Raw genomic sequence first — 10,000 nt, 5'->3', positions numbered from 1 at the left:
CTTTTCGAACACCGGCGAGTGCGTTGCCGCACGTACCAGGCTCAATCGGAGGACCTCACTAAACCATTCAATCGGTAGTAGCGACGGGCGGTGTGTACAAAGGGCAGGGACGTAATCAACGCAAGCTAATGACTCGCGCTTACTGGGAATTCCTCGTTCAAGGGAAACAATTGCAAGTCCCTATCCCTAGCACGACCGGGGTTCAACGGATTACCCGGACCTTTCGGCCTAGGGAACACACGATGATCCGGTCAGTGTAGCGCGCGTGCGGCCCCGAACATCTAAGGGCATCACAGACCTGTTATTGCTCAATCTCGTGTGGCTAAACGCCACTAGTCCCTCTAAGAAGTTGTCTCCGACCCAATGGGTCGAGCAGCTATTTAGCAAGTAAGAGTCTCGTTCGTTATCGGAATTAACCAGACAAATCGCTCCACCAACTAAGAACGGCCATGCACCACCACCCACAGAATCAAGAAAGAGCTCTCAATCTGTCAATCCTCGCTGTGTCCGGGCCGGGTGAGATTTCCCGTGTTGAGTCAAATTAAGCCGCAGGCTCCACTCCTGGTGGTGCCCTTCCGTCAATTCCTTTAAGTTTCAGCTTTGCAACCATACTTCCCCCGGAACCCAAAGACTTTGGTTTCCCGGAAGCTGCCGGACAGTTCTTAAGTTCGACACTGCCCGATCGCTAGTCGGCATCGTTTAAGGTCAGAACTAGGACGGTATCTGATCGTCTTCGAACCTCTGACTTTCGCTCTTGATTAAAGAAAACATTCTTGGCAAATGCTTTCGCAGTCGTTCGTCTTGCGCCGATCCAAGAATTTCACCTCTAACGGCACAGTACGGATGCCCCCGTCCGTTCCTATTAATCATTACCTCGTGCTCCGAAAACCAACAAAATAGAACCGAGGTCCTATTCCATTATTCCATGCAACATTATACAAGCGTAAAGCCTGCTTTGAACACTCTAATTTTTTCAAGGTAAACTTGCCGGACCACCGCAACACTCAGTTAAGAGCACCGCGAAGGCACCGACCAACAAGAACAACAAGGCCAGTGCTAGCCTTTCGACCGACCAACCTCGCCGTCCCTATATCCAACTACGAGCTTTTCAACCGCAACAACTTAAATATACACTTTTGGAGCTGGAATTACCGCGGCTGCTGGCACCAGACTTGCCCTCCAATGGATACTCGTTAAAAAGTTTAAAGTGTACTCATTCCAATTGCAGGACCTCGTACGAGGTCTGCATTGTTATTTTTCGTCACTACCTCCCCGAGCCGGGAATGGGTAATTTGCGCGCCTGCTGCCTTCCTTGGATGTGGTAGCCGTTTCTCAGGCTCCCTCTCCGGAATCGAACCCTGATTCTCCGTCACCCGTTACAACCTCGGTAGGCCGATACCGTACCGACGATAGTTGATAGGGCAGTTGCTTTAATGAGATGTCGCCAGCACTAGGCCGTGCGATCCGCAAGCTTATCCAGAGTCACCATTGTAACGACCCGAAAGCCGGTTAGTTTTGGTCTGATAAATGCGCGCCTCACGTCAGTTCGGCGCTTTACGCATGTATTAGCTCTAGAATTGCCACAGTTATCCATGTAAAAGCGTACAATCAAATGAACCATAACTGATTTAATGAGCCATTCGCAGTTTCACTGTACGTGAGCTCGTACTTACACTTGCATGGCTTAATCTTTGAGACAAGCATATGACTACTGGCAAACCAGATAACTATCCGAGGGCGTTTAAACCCGTTGCTCGACTGAGCGTTTTTACTGTATAAATACAGACCTTTTCTATCACTCGGCTTAAAAGCCTTGCGAACGTTACTGAAAGTCGGCGCCGGCCTTTTGCTGTTTAAAGCGCCAGCCCGCGTCGACTGCAGCATGCAGCTATACAACTGACTGTTCTTTCTCCCGACCAACCGTTTGCCTTCTGCCGGTTAACTCGTCAGCAGCAACACGCCATCTGTCTGCTGCAGTTACCCGCCTCGAGCCGTGCCTGCCTGCGTCGGCTACTCGTCTCGACGACTTCGCAAAGCTATAAGCCTACCGCCGCTGGACGCTTGTAGTTTTTCATACGCTGCTCCCATGCGTTTACATAGCACGTTCGCCGCCGCTGCAATAGCCGCGCCTCGGGTGCTAAACAGTAATGCTTTAAGCCCGCTTTCTCGTCAAGTCGACCGAACGCACAAACACGTCTCTCTCACTAGTGTAAAGTAATGCATACGTGTATGATGCTCAAATGTTGCTGTTGAACTTTTTTTGCCGATTTTTTCCGATTTTTTTCAATTTCTTTGTTTCTTTTCGATTATTTTAATGTTTTAAGCTTATTTATGCTACGTTTAAATGTTTTAATACTTTTTTATACTTTAATTTAATATGTTTAAAAGAAATAAATAAAAAAAAATATGTATAAACTACTTTTTTTAATGTTTTAAATATATATATATTTTATTATAAATAAACTTTATTTGTATTATTTTTTATTTAAGCGTACTTTTTAAATCTTTATATTTGTTTTATCGTTTTAAGCACATTGCGATAAATATAATAAACAAAAAATTGAATAAAAATAATAATAATAAAAAAAAAAAAAAAAAAAACATAAGCTTATTTATATTTTTATTTTATTTTTATTTAAACTTACTTTTCAAACCTTAATACTCGTTTTATTTTTTTAAGCAGATTGCGATAAATATAATAAACAAACAATTAAATGAAAATAAAATAAAAAAATCAAACATAAGCTTATTTTATATGTTACATTTTATCTTTATTTAAACTTACTTTTTAAACCTTTATAGTTGTTTTATTTTTTAAGCATCGCGATAGATATAATAAACAAACAATGAAATAAAAATAATAATAATAATAATAATAATAATAATAAAAAATCATAAGCTTATTTTGTATGTTTCATTTTATTTTATTTAAAACTTACAATTTAAACCTTTGTATTTGTTCTATTCTTTTAAGCACATCGCGATAAATATAATAAGCAAACAATTTAATAAAAGTAAAATAAAAAAATCAAACATAAGCTTATTTTATATGTTTCATTTTATCTTTATTTAAACTTACTTTTTAAACCTTTATAGTTGTTTTATTTTTTAAGCACATCGCGATAGATATATAAACAAACAATGAAATAAAAATAATAATAATAATAATAATAATAATAAAAAATCATAAGCTTATTTTGTATGTTTCATTTTATTTTTATTTAAACTTACTTTTTTAACCTTTTATAGTTGTTTTATTTTTTAAGCACATGGCGATAGATATAATAAACAAACAATAAAATAAAAATAATAATAATAATAATAATAATAATAAAAAATCATAAGCTTATTTTGTATGTTTCATTTTATTTTTATTTAAACTTACTTTTTTAACCTTTATAGTTGTTTTATTTTTTAAGCACATGGCGATAAATATAATAAGCAAACAATTAAATAAAAATAATAACAAATAAATAAAACAATACGGCTAAACTATAAAAAGAAAACTAAATAACTGATAAATACTTGTAAAACATTATTTGAAAAATGTATTTTGAAACACAACACGATTGATTTATAAATAATAATATATTTTTAATTTGTGTAGTTCATTTAAAGTAGTCTCCCTTTTTGCTTCTGGTTTTATTAGAGTTATATATAACAATAAATGGTGTAGTTTATTTAAAGTAGTCTCCCTTTTTGCTTCTGGTTTAATTAAAATTATATAACACATACTATAGTAAGTTAAATAAACTATAGTAACTTTATAAAACTACTTTACAAAATACATTTGTATAATTTAATAACTTTAAAATAACTATCAAGAATAAAATAGAATAGCTTTAAGTTTAGTATACAATTGGTATGTAAATTGTGTAGTTTATTGAAAGTAGTCTCCTTATTTGCTTCTGGTTTTACTTGAGTTACATAACGTTAAATAAACATACTTAATAAACGTAACCATCAATACTGTCATTTTAATAAAACTAAGTACAAATACATTGAATTAACATAGAACTTTAAAAAGCCTTCGCTAGTATCTGTTGGTAACAGTAAATAACCTATTATGACTCACAATACAGGAGTGCGAAATTTATTTTTCATTTGATTTTTCAGGTATTTATTTATTTGTGGAAATAAACTTTTTTATTACATTAGAAACTAATTGAATTTTTCCTATAACTATACCTATTATTATATTTAGTATGCTTAAAAGTAATAAAATGACACGTCGCGATTATATAATAAACAAACAATCAAACAAACAAAGAAAAAAAAAAAAAAAAAAACTATTTTTTTAAACTTATATTTCAACTATATGTCTTATTTTATTTTCATTTAAACTTACTTTAAACCTCTGTATTTGTTATATATATATTTCAACACAATACGATTAAACTATAAGACAAACAACAAAATAAAATAATCACATTAATAAATACACTAAGCAAATAGCTAGAATAAATATAAATAGTTCAATATATACAATATATTTCTTCCATTTTTAAGTTACTTGTTAAACATATTTATTTAAAAATGTTTCTTTAGAATATAAAACTAACAGTTCTACAAATAAAGAAATTAAAAAGCCAATACACATAACACTAACTTTTCATAAATTAGATATGCAAATATGAACAAAATAGTAACTAAATTCTAAAGCTTTTGTAAACTGTGAACTTATAAACTATAATAATAATTGCATATTCACCATTCACAATAGCTTTTTATTTAGTACACAACTGGTCTGTAAATTGTGTAGTTTATTGAAAGTATAATCCCGTTTTGCTTCTGGTTTAAATAAAGTTATACAACACATACTAAAGTAAATTAAATAAAGTAATTCACTACTATCGTATTAAATAAAACCAATTTACAAAATACATTAATTTAAATTAAAGTGAACTTTGAACTTATAATAATAATTGCATATTCACTATTCAGAATTTCTTTAAATTTAGTACACAACTGGTCTGTAAATTGTGTTGGTTCTATTCAAGTACTCTCCTTGTTTGTTTTGTTTTAGTTGTATTTATTTTTTAGATACTAGCACATTCAATACACATAATAAAGTAAACCAAATAAACTCTATTAATTTAAACTAAGTACAATTACATTAAGTTAATACAAAACATTAAAAAGCTTTTGCTAGTATCTGTTGGTAACAGTAAATAACTTATTATGACTCACAATACAAAAGTGCAAAATTTATTTTCGTTTGATTTTCAAGTAGCCACGCTTTTATTTGTTTTTGGACAAAAAGACTTTAAAGTTTTAGTATAAAAGACTAGTTGTATTAATTTTAACTCAGAAAATTGTACTCTACAAGATGGTGCCATTATTTTTTCGATATCTCAAACTGGTCAAACCACTTTTTTAGCGCTCTAATTGGTTTAAACAGCAAATAAGCAAACAGCAAATAACGTTATCTGATTGGCTAAGGTTTTTGTTTGCTAATAACTAGAATTTTCTTTTCTTTTAAGCGTTAAAGAAATGTAAATAAACGAGTAATAAGTATAAATAGGTCAGAAAGAAAAATAGTACAAAAAAAGATGAATTCAAAAAGCAAAGGCCTACGGCACGTGGTATTCCCAAGCGGTCACCCATCTAAGTACTAACCACGCCCGACACTGCTTAACTTCCCAGATCGGACGAGATGGGGTGTACTCAGTGTGGTATGGTCGTAGGCGTTTGAAGGCGTTTACAAGCCTTTATAAACCCTTCGGTTTATTTAAAAAACCTATTTGCACTTGATTTACAATCAATTTGATATTTTAAAATTATTCCTTATAAAATTTTAACCTGAATTAACTTTTTTTTTGTTTTTTTAATCAACAGTTACTCCCAAACTGTACTAAAACTGTATTGTAACTGTACAAAAGTGTTTGTTTAAATAATTGTTATCTATAAATTACCTAAGACCAGGAAAAGTAGAAGTAAAGTTTATTGAATTATTAAATAAATAAAATAAAATCGTAAAATAAAATAATACAATATGTTTACAATTTGTCATTGATCTATCCATTTATGTTATTGCATTACAAATACAAACATTGCATACATTCAAGAGTATTATTCATCAATCTTTTCAATATAATAAGTTTTAAATTTATATTTATTTTTAAATAATTCCTGACATTTTAGATTACCTGAGATTTTTTTTTAATTAAATTAATTTTAGTAATTAAATACTTGACGTTCTATTTTGTTTAATTTGATAACTCAACCATGTTTATTTTTTTTACTAATTTAAAAGAACTATTAAACTAAAAGACATTACATACAGCTTCTAAAAGTTTTAAACACCTTAAAAAATATTATTATTTTAAAGATATATTAAAGAACTAAACAGATATTACTCCTAAAAAATCTTGTTAATAATATATAAAAAGTACTCAAAGTCAGACTCGGAAATATATATACTGTTGTATATCTTACTTGAAGTTCACTGTAATTGACACTGTATAACAAAATTATAAAAATCAACCTATTTATATAGCAAAATATTTCTTTATCTTTGTCGTGGCGCGGTGGGTCAGTGGTCTTATCAGCTGACTCATAAGCAGAAGGTTGTAAGATCGAATCCCGCTAGTCGTCACGAAACACCACTATCGTTCAATGTTCGGGCTTCAAATTCTTTGAGATTATACTGTACTATTTATCTATCTAACTAATCTATCTAACAAATGTTGTTCAATCTAGGTTGTGGGTACTTGGGTCGAGTAATGCCTTTGACTTACAATCTGTTGTGGATTGACAATATTCCTCTATCTATCATTAAACAAATCTATCTAATAAATGTTGTTCAATCTAGGTTGTGGGTACTTGGGTCGAGTAATGCCTTTGACCTACAATCTGTTGTTGATTGTCAACATTCCTCTATCTATCAATAATGATTATATTCAATAATAAATGTTGATTAATTCAGTTGTAAGAAAACCAGTGCGCTGGTTAGGTTGGGTAAGGCCTTCGACTTACAATCTTGGGGATTATCAACGTTCATCACAAGTACAGTAACGATCTCATTGAATTTCCAGTTGGAACATAGGATTGTAGTGGTGGCCTACTTTGTAGGTTTTTTGCCTAGTTTGTTTTTTGCCTAGTAGTGTTTGCCTAGTTTGACAAACTATAGTATATATATTGTATAACTTTACTTGTATTATTTTTTATTTAAATTACTACTTATTATTAAAGAATTAAATTTTTTTAGAAAAAAAACTATGTATTTTAACTAATGCTTATATTATATGTTTTGTTTTATTTTTATTCAAACTTACTTTAAACCTCTGTATTTTTTATACAATACGATTAAACTATATAACAGAAAAATAATTAAATAATCAAACTATTGAATAAGCAGTTAATTAGTGTGTTTTTTTATGCTTCTTTCATTTTTAACTTACTTGTTAACCATATTTCTTTTATTAAAGTATAAAACTAACAGTTACTAAAATAAAATAATCATAAAGTCAATACACAAAACACTAACTTTTTATAATTTAAATATGCAAACATGAATATAGTTATGAATCTATTATTTATTCAAATAGAATTATTCAAAGCTTATAATTATAAAGCTTTTGTATAATGTTTCAATTACAGTGAACTTTAAGTAAGATAAGTTTTTTTTTTGTAATAACTACAAAATTGGTATTTTAGTTTATTATTAGTAACTAAATACTTATATTTATTATATTTAAAAAAAAACATCTATACTAACTCTAATTTCAAAGCATATTAAATACAAATTTTACCAACTAAATATTTATTTTTATTTTAATTATTATAACTTTCAAACATAAGCTTGTATACCTTATATACCTATATACCTCATATAGTAGGCTTGACATAACATAACATTATTTAATTCTTTTTGTTTGAAATAAACTCATTTAGTTATTAGTAAATTACAACATAAATGTTTATAACAATATAACTAAGATTTAGCTTTTGAGTTAGTAAACTTTGATAGTTTTCTTTTAATAGTTTAATAATCTTTATTTAAGTTCAAGCAAAATTGCTATATATTTAATACACATACAAAAGTAAACTAAGTAAACGTAATTCAATAGTTTCTATTAAGTAAAAGTAATTACAAATACATTAAGTTAATACAAAACTTTAAAAAGCTTTTGCTAGTATCTGTTGGTAACAGTAAATAACTTATTATGACTCACAATACAAAAGTGCAAAATTTATTTTCGTTTGATTTTTCAAGTAGCCACGCTTTTATTTGTTTTTGGACAAAAAAACTTTTAAGTTTTAGTATAAAAGACTAATTGTATTAATTTTAACTCAGAAAATTGTACTCTACAAGATGGTGCCATTATTTTTTCGATATCTCAAACTGGTCAAACCACTTTTTTAGCGCTCTAATTGGTTTAAACAGCAAATAACGTTATCTGATTGGCTTACGTTTTTATTTGCTAATAACTAGAATTTACTTTTCTTTTAAGCGTTAAAGAAATGTAAATAAACGAGTAATAAGTATAAATAGGTCAGAAAGAAAAATAGTACAAAAAAGATGAATTCAAAAAGCAAAAGCCTACGGCACGTGGTATTCCCAAGCGGTCACCCATCTAAGTACTAACCACGCCCGACACTGCTTAACTTCCCAGATCGGACGAGATGGGGTGTGCTCAGTGTGGTATGGTCGTAGGCGTTTGAAAGCGTTTACAAGCCTTTATAAACCCTTCGGTTTGTTTAAAAAACCTATTTGCACTTGATTTACAATCAATTTGATATTTTAAAATTAATCCTTATAAAATTTTAACTTGATGTAAGTATTTTTTTTATTAAAACCTTTTTTTTTGGTGTTTTAATTACAATTACTCCCTGTAACTTTATTTAAGACTTTGTTTAAAAGATTGTTAACTATATTCTATATTAAATACTATGATTAGAAGTAAAGTTTATTAAGTGATTAAACTAAATAAAAAACAATGTTAAAATAAACATGTTGTGTTTAGTTTGTTTTACTATTTCTCATTGTTCTATTTATAGATGGTTTTGTTTTACTTCAAGAATATTTATAGTTAGTTTCTAAAGAATATCTCATACTACATCAGATTTTACGATTAACTTAATTTTAGGTAATAAAATATTTGACGTTTAATTTAATAACTCATCTATGTTTATGTTATAAAATAATAGTATCTAATACACATACATTATAATATAATAATATGTATAACTAGTTGTTTTACTTTAAAATGAATAATTAAGTGGAAGAATTAAAAGAACTCACATTTTTGAAGAGAGCGTGGAAAACCAGAATAGTCTTTTAAAACATTTATTAAATTATCGATAAATATAGAATACAATAGAATTAAACATATAAACGTAACTGTGGTTGCTTAGAAACTGAACAAGAAAATTTTTAATAAAAATATAAAATAGTTATTATATAGAATTAAAATAAAATAAAAGTAATATAAATTATATTTTTAAACTAAATAACAATTCACGAGCAATATTAGCGCATATCAGAGTATGAGTTTATAATAAAGGAATTGCTTCCTTGATGTTGATACTTACCTTATTCAAATAGAATACATTTTCAGCAATCAGGCTTGTGTTTATCTTAGCGCGCGTAACACAACGTTTGTGGGTTTTGGCACACTTTTGTCGATAGTGGGCGCCCCGCCTTTTAAGTACAGAAATTTCGGGAATTTTCGATTTTCGGAATTCTGACTCGACAGATCGTTTTTGTTTGGTCCAGAGACCCCGTAAAAAATTTTTCAGCCCATTTGAAGCATGATGAAAAAATGTTATTTCGACCCCCTTTTTTTAGGGGTTACGGGGACATCAACCCATTTTTTGGGAATAAAAAACTCCTAGAAAAGGACCACTTTTCTTCTTTTTTCGAATTTCGACTTTTTATTTTTTTGGAAAATTTTTCTATTTTCTTTGTTTGTTCTATTATAATGTCGAAAATATTTTTTTTGAGCTTCGCAACGCATAAGGACTAACGTAAGGTAAGTTTTAAAAGATTTTTTTT

General features: G+C 29.7%; 3 non-coding genes across 3 annotated transcripts in view; all 3 read right to left on the bottom strand.

Moving 5' to 3' along the window:
- LOC145846945 (small subunit ribosomal RNA) overlaps positions 1 to 1,726 on the bottom strand; it is a 1,803-nt gene extending 77 nt beyond the window's left edge. Inside the window, exon 1 of the ribosomal RNA XR_014370966.1 lies at positions 1 to 1,726. This exon is cut by the window's left edge and continues 77 nt beyond it. This is a non-coding gene — a ribosomal RNA (small subunit ribosomal RNA).
- A 3,844-nt stretch (positions 1,727 to 5,570) lies between these two features.
- On the bottom strand, positions 5,571 to 5,689 carry LOC145846928 (5S ribosomal RNA). The gene has a single exon (XR_014370950.1). It is a non-coding gene; the product is annotated as a 5S ribosomal RNA (ribosomal RNA).
- A 2,853-nt stretch (positions 5,690 to 8,542) lies between these two features.
- Positions 8,543 to 8,661, bottom strand: LOC145846952 (5S ribosomal RNA). Its single transcript, XR_014370971.1, has one exon. It is a non-coding gene; the product is annotated as a 5S ribosomal RNA (ribosomal RNA).
- Positions 8,662 to 10,000: the final 1,339 nt, after the last annotated feature.

Source organism: Thalia democratica, unplaced genomic scaffold (genome assembly GCF_965202585.1).
Source record: "Thalia democratica unplaced genomic scaffold, ktThaDemo2.hap1.1 HAP1_SCAFFOLD_721, whole genome shotgun sequence".
Classification (NCBI taxonomy): Eukaryota; Metazoa; Chordata; class Thaliacea; order Salpida; family Salpidae; genus Thalia; species Thalia democratica.
Note: the sequence above shows the minus strand (reverse complement) of the source record. Positions and strands in the feature narration are given on the sequence as shown.